This window comes from Tympanuchus pallidicinctus, unplaced genomic scaffold (genome assembly GCF_026119805.1).
Source record: "Tympanuchus pallidicinctus isolate F22 unplaced genomic scaffold, pur_lepc_1.0 scaffold4, whole genome shotgun sequence".
In the NCBI taxonomy this organism is placed as follows: Eukaryota; Metazoa; Chordata; class Aves; order Galliformes; family Phasianidae; genus Tympanuchus; species Tympanuchus pallidicinctus.
The window spans coordinates 34,615,505-34,628,660 of NW_026294758.1; the positions used below are offsets into that span (position 1 = coordinate 34,615,505).

Sequence of the window (13,156 nt, forward strand, 5' to 3'; positions counted from 1 at the left end):
AAGGCCATATGCGGAAGTGCATGCAGAAACCTGAGAATAATTCCCCATTGAGACTGGTGTATAAATAAGTTAGCAAGGAAAGACAATGGTGACCTGACTTCTTCAGACATTGTAGAAGAACATTCAAGGATGGAAATTTTTGCTAACCTGTATCCTCACTGTTCTTTGCACTCATTAGGCTGGTGATCCATGGAAGAAAGGTGTTATCTTATACCCTCTTAAGCCTGCAGTATTTTTAGTTCACTTACATTTGAAATGGATAGAGAAATAGTAGCAATGAGTTTGTCCAATTTTGTTCACTTTTATTATGTCTTCATAGATGATTGTGGCTGTTTTTTGTTTGTAACCAATTATTATATAATAATAATTGTAGTTCAAGAACTTTTGAACATATACGTTTTAAACAGTGGTTTATCTGATGTAAGAGCAATCATGTATATTTCTTTAATTACAACAACAAAAATATAAGACCATGGCATAATTTTATATTTAAATTATTAAATTTGCATATATATGTTGTGTTGAAAGAGAGATTAACAAAGGGATAAAAATATGTCTCGGCTTAATGACCATTTTCAGATGCTCAAAAAACACCTAGACTGCCATTGTTTTATCTTCTTATAGGCACATTTGGGTTTGGTTTCTCTTCCTCTTTACTAAACAAACAGATCAAAGGATGAAAGGAGAAGGCAATTTTAGTGTTTCCATTGGTAGATAAAGATAATGTGACTGACAAGGGAAAAATGAGTGTGATTTCTTGAGTACATCTAAACAAATACAATTCACTAACGATCAGGCCTTTGAGTATAATATAAAGTGCTGCACATTTTATACACACAGCTTTTAGGAATATTACTGGTTGTTAGTATGGTACAAGGCACACTTTCTAAAAGCAAGTATTTAGGGTAATAAAGATGTCTGATTTTAAAAAATAAATTGCTAAAATTTATTTTTATGCCAAATGTTCAAGTGGTTTCAGGTGCTGAAAATTACAGTGAGATTTGGGGCTTCAAAATGGCAGAGGGATTTAGCCACAGAACTTCAGTGTTAGTTGGCTGGCTAGATGCTTGGTATAATTTTCAAAATTTTTGTCTTCTTAAATCAAATTCTATTACTAAATAATGTTTAGTTTTTCTTGCAGATGTTTGATATCAAAAAAGAAAAACATTAGGGTCTAGTCTTTTGTTCAACTATTTTGCTTCTCCCCTGTTGCCTTTTCCTATTTATGCTAATAAATAAAATACTAATATTAGCTTTTAGGAATTAGTATGTTCTTAAGAGCCAAAGCAAGGCCCACTGAGTTTATCTAGCAAAGCCTTTTTTATTTGAAAACACATTTACATGCTACTTAATTGTGAAATAGAAACTGAAAGAAGAATACAGCAACCAAGCAGGTAAAGAGCTCAAGTAGTCTATAAACTCTGTTTAGTCCAAATTAGCAGTGTGGGCAAAAATAGTGTACTATGTTTTCATCCTTAGTTGCATATATTAACAGATTCACATGCAAAACAAATTCCCCATTGTGAAGAATGAATTATGTAAATGTAATTTATATCATCAATTTAGACTTGTAAATTTAATCCACTCAAACATGAAAAGGTTTTCGTGTACTGAATACTCCTGTGGTAGTTTAATATGTTTAAAATAAATGTTCAGCAACTGACAGAAAAACATGCCCTCCATATCACAAAAAACTGTTTAAAAACCAATAATTTAAGTGCCTAATTAATATTTACTACCCAAGGATTAAACCACTAAATAAATTCTCTTTCTAAAATAGTCACTGTGCAATCTATACAGGTGGCAGGTATTAAGGAGAATAGATGGTAAATGGGTAAGCCAAAGGCACATAATAAATGCTACTATATTGAGAAGTCCTTCCATGAAATAAGAGCAGTTGTTAGAAAAGAGAGCCTGACTTTCAGGTCTTCAGCTTATGAAGTGCATTTTCCACCAGCTCATAAATTTTAAGAGAATACAGGTAATATAAACTCCCTCAAAAAAAACCTTTTGTTTAAAAGGTTTTATGTTTGTAATGCACCATCAAGTGTTTGTTCACCAAAAGAGAAATGCAGGGAGGCTCAACAACAAATACAAATACATTGCATGGTAGCCATTGGGCTAACCTGCACTTGTGTGTTAATTCAGCCGTTAATTACTATAGCTTTTGAACTAATCTCAGCTTCAGAACTTGTTAAAATCTGCCAAATCAAACTACCTTGACTTTGCTTTTGGTTCTAAAATATAAAATAAGAACTTTTATTAGGAAAAGCAAGGTAAATCTCCCAGATTAAAATGGTATACTCATTTATTTCCTTTTTTTTAGACTGGGAGGAAGAAAAAACATTTCCTTCCAATCTACGACCATGAGTTCTTTATGATTTCTATCTCTAAGTGCATCTTCATACATCTGTTCCAGGGACTATTACATGATCTTTTGCAAACAGTCTTCTTGCCACGGCATAGCCAAATCCTCCTCCATTAGTGGTCTCACCAATGCAGAGTAGGGAGGATGAGTAGACCTCCTGACAACATTTTGCTTAATTCAGCTCAGGATATTATTATCCTTCTTTACATCCTTTTTTTGCAGCCTTCTTTGCAGCAGTGGAACAAACTTGTTGCCCATGGGGATCCCCAGTGCCTTTCCTGCCAGGCTGCTTTCCAGCTGGGTGACTCCCAGAATGCACTGATGCCTGGAGCTCTTCTTTTACAGATGCAGGACACTGCAATACTGGTTGAACTGTATGAGTCTCCTGCTTGGCCAACTTCTCCAGCCTGTCCAGGTCCCCCTGGTTGGCAGCATGACTGGCGTATACATAAGTCACTCATCCTAGTTTTGTATCACCTGCAAACTTGCTGAGTGCACTTAGCCTGTTCATCCAGATTTTTAATGAAGATGTTAAACAGGACTGAGTAATACTGACCCACAGGGTACTCTTCAAGTTACTAGCTTCTAATTAGACTTTGAGGCACTGGCCACCACACTCTATGCCTAGCCATTCAGCCAGTTTTCATCCAATCCCACATTTGGCTATCCAGCCCACACATCAAGAATGTATATCCAAGAATCTTATGGGAAGAATGTTAAAAGCCTTACTGAAGCCCAGGAAGACAATGTTCACTGCATTTCTGTCACCCATCAGTTTGATCCACTCAGTGTAGAAGCTTGTTAAATTGATCAAGCATAACTTCCCTTTAGTGGATGCGTGTTTGCTACTGCTTATGATTTTCTTATCATTCATGTGCCTGGATATGGTTTCCAAGTTAGCTGTTCTATTACCTTCCTAATGACTGAGGTAAAGCTAACTAGCATGCAGTTCCCTAGGTCCTCCTTCTTGACCTTCCTGAAGACAGGAGTAGCATTTGTTTTCCCCTGGTCTTCAGGTACTTTTCCTTTTGCCATGATCAAACAAAGATTTCCAAGAATGGCCTCAAAATGACATCTGCCAGCTACTTCCTGTGGGTGTATTCCATCAGGGCCTGTGAACTTTTTGTATGCCCAGTTCACTTAAGTATTTCTTGACATGATCCTCTTCCATCAAGAGTACGTCTATCTTGCTCCTTTTTTTTTCTCCCTATCAATCTGGTATTACTTAAGGCTAGTCCTGATGGTAAGTATAATTGTGTTTGAGGCTTTCAGTACCTCTGTCTTATCATTTTCCCATGTAACTAGATATTCTATTTCTTTCAGCAGAGGGCCTGCATTTTTTTTATTCTTCCTTTCATCAACAATGTTCTTGCCTATGCCTTTCTTGATGTCTTTGACATCCCTAGTCATACTGAATTTCACTTGGGCTTTAGCTTTCCTAACTTCATCCCTAGATGATTAGACAATGTCTATATTCCCTCTTCATTACCTGTCTTGCTTCTACTCTCTGTATACCATCTTTTTGTATTCGATTTTTACTTACCTGTTTTACTTACCTAGTTTGACAGGCCAAACTCATAAAACTTACCTAGTCAAACAGGTTTCACTTGTGGTTTGATATTTTAAGTCAAACAGTGGGAAAGGAGTGAGACCCATGTTGGCACAAGGAAAGAGATGTCCCACACCCCCAGGATCTTGTTTAGCAGCTTTCTGGTCAATCGTTAGCATAAAATGGAGATATCTGATGAATGTAATTACTAATTTTTATATGAATATGCAAGTAGTTACATATATACAAAATATTCATCCAAATATGTACTAATTAGAACTCTATATTATACATTCAGACAAAGGTAGGTGCATGTGATGAGTTCATCTGAAAGTGCAATCATCCATCGGTTCTTCATTTCTCTTCTGTAAAAAGAAAGACAAAAATTACCTGCAGGTGGCTATGGTACACTGCAGGAACACTTGTATTTTGTACATAATATGATGTCAGGAGTCCCAGAGTTGATGTTTCACTAACTGTAATGAAGGTGAGACATGGTTTACTTTTCTAGATGAACTGACGTTGAATAAGTAAACACTAATGACCAACACAGCCTTGCTGTTGTTTAACTTTCAATATACACAAATCCAATCCTGGAGCTTTTCTGATTTGTGGGAAAAAAAAAACAAAACCAAAACAAAACAGAATCTAAGAGCTACACAATACCCTCAGTTGGAAGAGACCCACATGATTCATTGAGTCCAACGCTTGGCTCCATCCAACACCACCCAAAAATCAGATCACATAACTGAGAGCACTGTCCTTGAACTCCAGAAGCCTGAGGCTATGAACACAGCTCTGGGGAGACTGTTCCATGTCCACTGCTGATTCAGTGAAGAACCCTTCTGAACTGCTGCTGAACATCTTTCTAGTGGGATTCACACAGTCTTGTTGTATAGCTCACTTAGTATTTAGGAAACCTTTGAAAATTCTAGAAGAAAAAAAATAATTTTCAAATTCAGAGTTTTTAATATCCATGAACATTTTATTTTTTCAGTTACTGATATAATGGTTGTATTCTTCCTCTGCATAGACTGAAGCAGGAATAAGGCATGGGAAATATGAGAGAAATTAATTCTAGTGAAGCAGTTCTTTTCAGGAGTGCACTACACATTTTACTGCACTGATCCATAAAGAATATGTTACTACAGCGGCAACTAAGCATACTGAAGCACTACAAAACAAAGGTTGCCAACTGTCTCTTGCAAGAGTTTCTAGAATATACATTTCCTCATGCCTTCCCCTGCTGTGACCTCTAAGTCAGGTTTTTACTAACAAGATTATACCATGTAGCTCAGACTGTTTCCTGTCCAAAGAACATACACAGGCCTTTGTCTGGGAATTACTAAGACTTTCTTGTCTTTTAATGCTCTTTCTGTAATTGGCAGCAAAGCACCACCAGCAGCAGGAGTCCCTGATGGCAGAAGAACAGGACACAGTAGTGGAAACTGGAGAGCAAGATCTTGTCACCTAGCTGTAATCTGCCATGGGAGGAGAGATGGTTGGGCACAGGACTAAGGGTAAGTAACAAGTCAGGCACAGACACTAACTGGGGATCAAGCAGCTTGTTGAGGTTGTGTGCCTGTACTATGATCCAGAGAGAGGGACATGTTTGTGGTAAGAATGTATGAAAGGAGGAGGAAGGGATTCTCATTATATTTCCTCCTGTTACTATTACACAATTCACAATCATAAAACTCACAATTTCAATTATATATAAGAAAAGAAGTCACAGAGCATGACTCCTAAGTGATTAACTGAGAAAAGAGCCTGGCAGTACCTTGTTTAACTAGTGTCATGGTTTTGTGATTTTTGGTTTTTGGCATTCCACATCATAACATCGTATAGTGCACTGGGAGTTACTGTTAATGCTCAAGTTCCGGGTGCCTGTCAGGAAGAGAAGAAGAACCACATTCCCCAGGGGGTTTGGCGGTCAGAGAACAGATAGAACTCCTGGCGAGGTCACCTGATGTTCTCTTCTTTCTCTGCTGTTTTTCGTCTCCCTGCTGCTCAACTGGACTGCACATCTCACCTCGGCATTGTGGTGAGGCCTATCCGCCTTTCAGACATTCTCTCTCATTATATTTGATTTATTAGCTTCAAGTCTAATTATACTGCATTATGGTGTGCTATCTTCCATTCCAATACTATATTTAGTAAATTACTTTGCTTCTGCTCAGATTGTTGCCACTGTTTTTAATTCTTTTGAGGTCCCCTGTTTCCCTTTTCCGGAGGCGCAGATTTTGCAAAATCCCTCCACCCTGCCAGTCACGGAACTGGGCTGAACCAGTCCGTAAACCATTGACAACTAGCTGTCTATTAGCTCATGATTTTACCTCTTTTTCTGTTTGGCTAACTTTATCTTCTTCTGTGACTGGGTGGCCCACCTTGTGGATGATGGAAAGGCTGTTGACATAGCCTACCTAGACTTCAGCAAAGCCTTTGCCACTGACTCCCACAGTATTCTCCTGGAGAAACTGGCAGTCGATAGCTTGGACAGCTACAGTCTTTGCTGGGTGAAGAAATACCTCGATGGCCAGGTCCAAAGAGTGGTGGTGAATGGAGTTAAATCCAGCTGGTGACCTGTCATGGGTGGTGTTCTCCAGGGGCTGGTTCTGGGGCCTCTCCTGTTTAGCATCTTCATTAATTACCTGGGCGAGGGCATTAAGCTGGGAATAATTATTGATTTTCTTGGGGTAGGAAGACCCTTCAGGTACAGGCTGGGTCTCTAGGTTGATGCCAATGGGGTGAAGGCCAATTGTGACTTTTGGTCACAACCTCAGGCAAAGCTACAGGCTTGGGAAAGTGGCTGGAAGATTGGAGGAAATGGACCTGAGAGTGTTGGTCAGCACTCCACTGAACATGAGCCAGCAGCGTACCCAAGTGGCCAAGAAGGCCAATGACATCCTGGCTTGCATCAGAAACAGTGCTGTCAGCAGGAGACAGAGGTGATCCTCTCCCTGTACTCAACTCTGGTGAGGCCACACCTCAAGTACAGTGTTTAGTTTTGGCCCCTCACTACAAGAAAGACATTGAGGCCCTGGAGTGTGTCCAGAGAAGGGCTGGGTGGGGGTCTGGAGCACAAGCCTGATGTGGAGTGGTTGAGAGAGTTTGAGGGAGTTGTTGAGACTGTTTAGCCTGGAGGAATTTCAGGGGGGGACGTTATCATTCTGTAACAAATGCCTGAAAGGAAGTCATGGCGAGGTGAGGGTCAGCCTTCTCTCCTACGTAACTAGAGACAGAACTAGAGAGAAGTTGTGCCATGGAAGGTTCCAGTTGGATATTAGGAAAAATTTGTTCTCTGAAAGAAAGAAGCCTCTGTTCCAGGCTGCATAAGGAGGTTGTGAGTCACCATCTCTGAAGGTGTTCAAGAAACATTTAATGTGATGCTAAGGAATGTGGATTAGCAGGAAAATATTGGCTGTAGTTGGGTGGTCGGACTAGACATCTTAGAGGACTTTTTCAGTCTTGGTGGTTCTCTGACTCCATGATCCTTGAGCCTCGTTAGATAAAGAGGACTGCTAGATTTCTCCATCCCTACCTGTTTTCACGGCATACACTGATGATATTCCTCTCCAAACAGATCATCCTGTGCATGGAGACTCTTGGGTCTACCCATACCGTGCAACAAGGATTTCCCTAAAGGAAGTAAAGCAAACAAACATCTTCAGAAGCTGAAAGCTGTAATGCTGAACTGCATCATTAATGATTTTGACATCAACTGTTCCCAGTTAAACTTTTGTATAACAAATTGCTTTGGAAGGTGAATATTACAATTATTAAGTAAGGTCTTTAAATGCAGGTCTTTAAATTGAATTTGAACATTCTCTTTTTATTACCACTAGTGTGTCTACTAGAATTAAAATTTCTGCCTTGTCTTTCATGTAAAATGCAAATTATTTTTGAAATACAATAAGAATTACATCTTACTCTTACAAATTCAAACACAGGATAGTCAACTGATTTTGTTTTTGTTTTTTTAAGTTAACAAATAGGTATGTTACATGTAAAAGATACAGAAATTTGAATGTCAGCACAGTGATTTTCCAGCAGGAATCATAATTAGAAATGAGTTCGAATTTTATCTTTAAAAAAAAAAAAAAAAAGTCTCATGTTTATTGCTAGCAGTATTTAGTAGCTCCATCCTAGTTCATTGTAACAGAGACAGATTTCTTTTTCCCCTGCTTCAGAACACATTTCAGTGATACAGTATTGATTTGGAAAAAAAAAAGTAGAGATAGTTCTGTTACATTACTAATCATTCACACACCAGGGAAGACTTGATAACAGCAGGAAGGAAAAAATCCATAATGCACTTAAGAGATTTTAATATCATTCCTAACACATAAAAATTATAATACTGAAATGTAGGAATCACTAACTCCGGCAGTTATCTGAGCGTGTTGCCAGTAGCCATTTGTTCTACATTTCACAGAGACAGCCTCACTCCCAGCTGGCTGGTGTCAGATAAAGGAGAGACGTGAACCTGAGTGGCCCTTTCAGCGCGGCATGGCTGAGGCTTTGTGGACAGGAAGGCCTATCATCTTTCCTCCACAACTATTCTGTGCAGTTATCTGGGTGTAGGTAGGACTGAAATGTCCCACCCAGAATCCTGCATACTATGCCTGGTAATGCAGAGTGGCACAGAGTGGCACTGGCAAAATTCTCAAGACTGTATGGATCTCTTGTCACACCCAGCCATGGCATGTGTGGGTCACTGCCCAGATGTTTTGCAGTTCCTCCTCCTGAAATTGTTCAGCTGAAATTAGGGGAAGAGTCATGAGTCCTCCAAGCAAAACCTGCTTTGTGTTCATTAGTAAAAGTACAGATAAATTATCTACTAAAATAAGTATGCTTTAGAGATCTCTGAGAAACAAGCAGTATTGAAGAGAAATCATCTCACTTCTACTTCTCTACCCTTCGAAATGTAAGCATCTGTTTAGAGCTCTGAGGTTCCAAGGACAACAGTGGCCCAGGGGAACAAAAAATTCACCACATCTTTCCACTGTTGTCAGAAGAGTTTTCCCAGAACAAACTATTTTACTTACAGTAAATATACTGTTCTTGAAACATGCCAGATTGCAAGACTTTTGCAGGAAGGAGTATATGCTTGTGCTCCTCGTTTTTTTGGTTCTTGTATTGATCCTGATCATGATACCACTGCACTTTCAGGTGTCAATGGTGCCCTCTAGTACCTGAGCAGCACTGGGCTGTCTGTGCTGCAGGTACAGTGTTGCCTTTCAAAATGTGCTGTACTGTATGGATCCCACAGCTGCAGAGCAGAGCACCACTCTGCCAGAGGAACCTGCAGCCTGCTCCCACATGGTACCAGCACCTGCATGGCTTTGGATTTATATTAGTGTGCACAAAGAGCTCTTACGATAATGTCTTTTAGGATCAGAGTACTTTTATGTAAGGAAGTGATATGCCACCTTACGTAATAAAAAAGGGAGAGTTTCTCTGCATGGACAGGATCTGCTTCTATGCAGATGTATTGTGGGAAAATCCATTAGGGCTCTGTCTGATTCCACATGAACATAGTATTTGAAGGCATGTAAGATTTATTCAATAGCTGTATTTCCCTTCTCATTCCATCTTATTAAACAGATCTCCTATTAATGCCTTTGTTGTTGAGCTATTCTTGCTTAGTTTCCTCGTGTTGAGTTCCCTTGCACCAACTTGCTTACTCTCTCATTCTCTCCAGCCCTGGTACAGAACAATTCTTAGTTTAGATAGCTGATGACAACTCCAGCGATGAATGGCTTGTTACTTCTAAAATGTTCGTTTGTTATGAGAAAACTGCTTTAGACTTTGCCATCAGACAGCCACCCACAACCTAGGCTCCAGATAGCCTGGGCCAAGTCCATCTCACTTACATGAAGATGAGCAGTTCTGCACCCCATCACCAGATGGCTGATCTATCCACTTCTTCCAGCATAAACATTTGTGAGTGTAAGAAATTGCCTTGGTAACAAAGCCTCCAGATGTATCGTATCCTCACTTTATATCAGAGGGTGATAACACAAGGGGAAAAAACTAGCTCAGAGAGAAATGTCCCATTTTTCTGCTTGCATCTGTATTTGACATCTGTCTTTGGCTCAGTAAATCAATACCCTTCCATAAGTATTCATTTGCACATGTTAGTACCTTGTTCAAACGTTGTGTATTATAAATAATGAAGAGAGCACAGCTTTCAGAAAAAAAGGGACCTGAAAGGAGTATTGTCTCCTATATTTACATGGGTTTTCTTACTTCCCTTGATTTCGACCAGGTTATCTTTATTTATGATGATGTCAGAGAAAGGATCGTCAAGCTCTGTAGTCAATTCTGATTCAATTAATTTGCATGGATAGATACGGACTTTTTTTCCTGAACTGCTGTTTGTTGGCCTGAAATGTCTAAGTGATTACATTACTAATGCTCTTTTTTGAAGCTTTGTAAAGGTAAAAATGTGATTATCCTAGAATTTCCTTGACGTACTATTTTGAAGGTACTAAGCAGGAAGCAGAACCTATTATTCCTTTCAGGTTCTTCTCCAGCTGGCACCATTTGGTCTTGATAATAAGCAAGAGAGCAGTTCAAGACAAAGCCAAGTGAGCCCATGAAAACCTACTGAGGTTCAGCAAGGCCAAGTGGAGGTTGCTGCACTTGGGTCGGGGCAATCCCAGGTATTTATACAGACTGGGAGAAGAACTCCTTGAGAGCAGCCCTGTTTAGAAAGACTTGGAGGTCCTGGTGGATGAGAAGCTGGACACGAGGCAACAGTGTGTGCTTGCAGCCCGGAAGACCAACTGGGTTGCATTAAAAAAGGGGTGGCCAGCAGGGCCAGGGAGGTGATTGTCCCCCTCTACTCAGCTCTTGTGAGGCCCCATCTGCAGTACTGCGTCCAGGCCCAGGGTCCCCAGCACAGGAAGGACGAAGAGCTGTTGGAATGGGTTCAGAAGAGGTCCACTAAGATGATCAGAGGGCTGGAGCACCTCTCCTGTGAGGAAAGGTTGAAGGACCTGGCTTTGTTTAGCTTGGAAAAGAGAAGGCATATTGTGGCCTTCCCGTATTTGAAGGGAGCATAATAAACAGGAGGGGGAATAGCTGCTTACAGGGCGGATAGTGATAGGAAAAGGGGGAATGGTTTTAAACTAAGACAGAGGAGGTTTAGGTTAGATATTAGGAGGAAGTTTTTCACCCCGAGTGTGGTGACACACTGGAACAGGTTTCCCAAGGTTGTGGATGCTCTCTGGAGGCATTCAAGGCCAGGCTGGATGTGACTCTGGGCAGCCTGATGTAGTGGTTGGTGACCCCCTGCACGCAGCTGGGGGCTTGAAACTTGATGATCATTGTGGTCCTTTTCAACCAAGGCCATTCCATGATTCCATGATTCCATGATTCCATGATTCTATGGTTCTGTGATTTTATGGATGTGTTGGATTCTCTTTTCCAAGAAGTGGAGGATAACTGTAAAGCACATACATTACTTCAATACCTCAGGCCTATATCAAACTAGTATAGGAAGGATACACCATGTTTGATGCAGCTGCTTCAAAATCTGATGAACATTTTTCTTCATAAGTTCATGCTGACTACTCCCAAACATCTTATTCTCCTTTGTACACTTAGAAATGATTTCCAACATTAGTTCCTCCATCACCTTTCCAGGCACTGCAGTGAGGATCACTGTCCCACAGAGCTTGAGTCCACCTCCCTACCCTCTCTGAGAACAGGAATGACAATTGCTCTCTTCCAGTGCCCAGAAACACCCCCTTCTTGCCATAACCTTTGTACAACCTGATCTGGCATGTTGCAGCCTGGGTTGTGACTGGGAGGTTGAACTAGATGGCCTTTAAAAGTCCCTGCTAGCCCAAGCCACTCTATGACTTTATGAAGTGGACGCATCACGTGAAGCTCTATGGACTTATGCATGTCCAAATTATTAAAATTTTCTATGACTCAGTCTTGCACCAAGAGCTTATCTTCCTTGCTCCAGACTCTATTAAAAGGCTCAGGGGCCTGAGGTCCTTGAAGACCAATTCTATCAGTTAAAATTAAGTTAAAGTGTAGGCAGGCCACCAAGCAAGATTTTTAGAAAGGCTAAAGACAAAAAAAAAAAAAAAAAAAAAAATCTGAAATCTATAAAAGTATTTAATTCTACATTTTTTCAAATCTTTAGGTCAAGAAATTCTAGTCCCTAGATTTCTGTTGGCAACAAACTCTTAGTACACAGGTGTTTACAAGCAAGTAGGTATTTAAAAATCTAATAGTCCAGGTCCTGTCCTGGTGTCCACTGTCACGATCTGTTTGTTTCTTTAATTTGTTTTAAAAATTCTTTATACTTTTCAAATTTTAAAAGTTAGGGCATTAAATGTACTTCTGAGATCATGCAACATTTAGAGCTTTGTAAAATCACCATTTACCAGTGAAACACAGCCATAAATAAATAAACAATACTATCTTTCCTCATAATTCTGTATTAAATAAAGTGCAGTAAACAGAAAGATAGGCTGAGTATTATGTTATTCTTAAGAGAATAGGTCACACTGACATTAAAAATTAGAATCCAGGGAATACAGTATGCAGGTATCTCTGTTTAAACTGATATTTGCTGATATAACTTGTTTTTTGCAATGTTTTTAACTACCAATTTACACTTCTTTATGCAGACATTAGCTACAAGCTGTCACTTTAATTGTCACATCATTGAATTGATGTTATTGACTTTGGAAATGTTATTTTCTATTATCAAAAATAGTAATAATAATCTTTTTTTAGAGAAGCCTACATTTAACAGAACAATACACTCATTATTTAGCTGTTAAATAACGCTATACCTAAATAGCCTCTGTACTTCTATGACTACAGATATGCAAAGGACAACCACAGTAAAATCTGCTATTGTGTAAGGTTATTGCTCATTCTCACCTCCTGCTTTCAAGATTCTTTGCCATATCTCTGTGATCAGCCTTCATCCCTGAGATGAGCAGGAGGAAGCATTGCTTCTTTAAGAGTTTTCCCTTCAAAAGGTGGGAAAACACTGTTTGCTATCTCCTTGATGTTATTTGTGTAAAAGGGCTTAGCATGTGCATCTTGCTTTGAGTTCACTGATACTTGTGTGATCTTGGGATCTCTTAAATCCAAGCTAACTCTTAGTTTTCTCTTCAGAGATGGGAGTGGTTGGGGGTGGGGGAGAAGTATTTAATCAGCCAAGCTTAAAGCCAATGACCACACCAAGTCGATCATTTTAATTG

General features: G+C 39.7%; 1 long non-coding RNA gene across 1 annotated transcript; it reads right to left on the minus strand.

Annotated features, from left to right (window-relative positions):
• Window positions 1-481: 481 nt before the first annotated feature.
• On the minus strand, window positions 482-7,558 carry LOC128089803 (uncharacterized). Its single transcript, XR_008210681.1, has 3 exons — window positions 7,459-7,558; window positions 4,605-4,848; window positions 482-4,282 (listed from the first exon to the last, which is right to left on the minus strand). It is a non-coding gene; the product is annotated as an uncharacterized LOC128089803 (long non-coding RNA).
• Window positions 7,559-13,156: the final 5,598 nt, after the last annotated feature.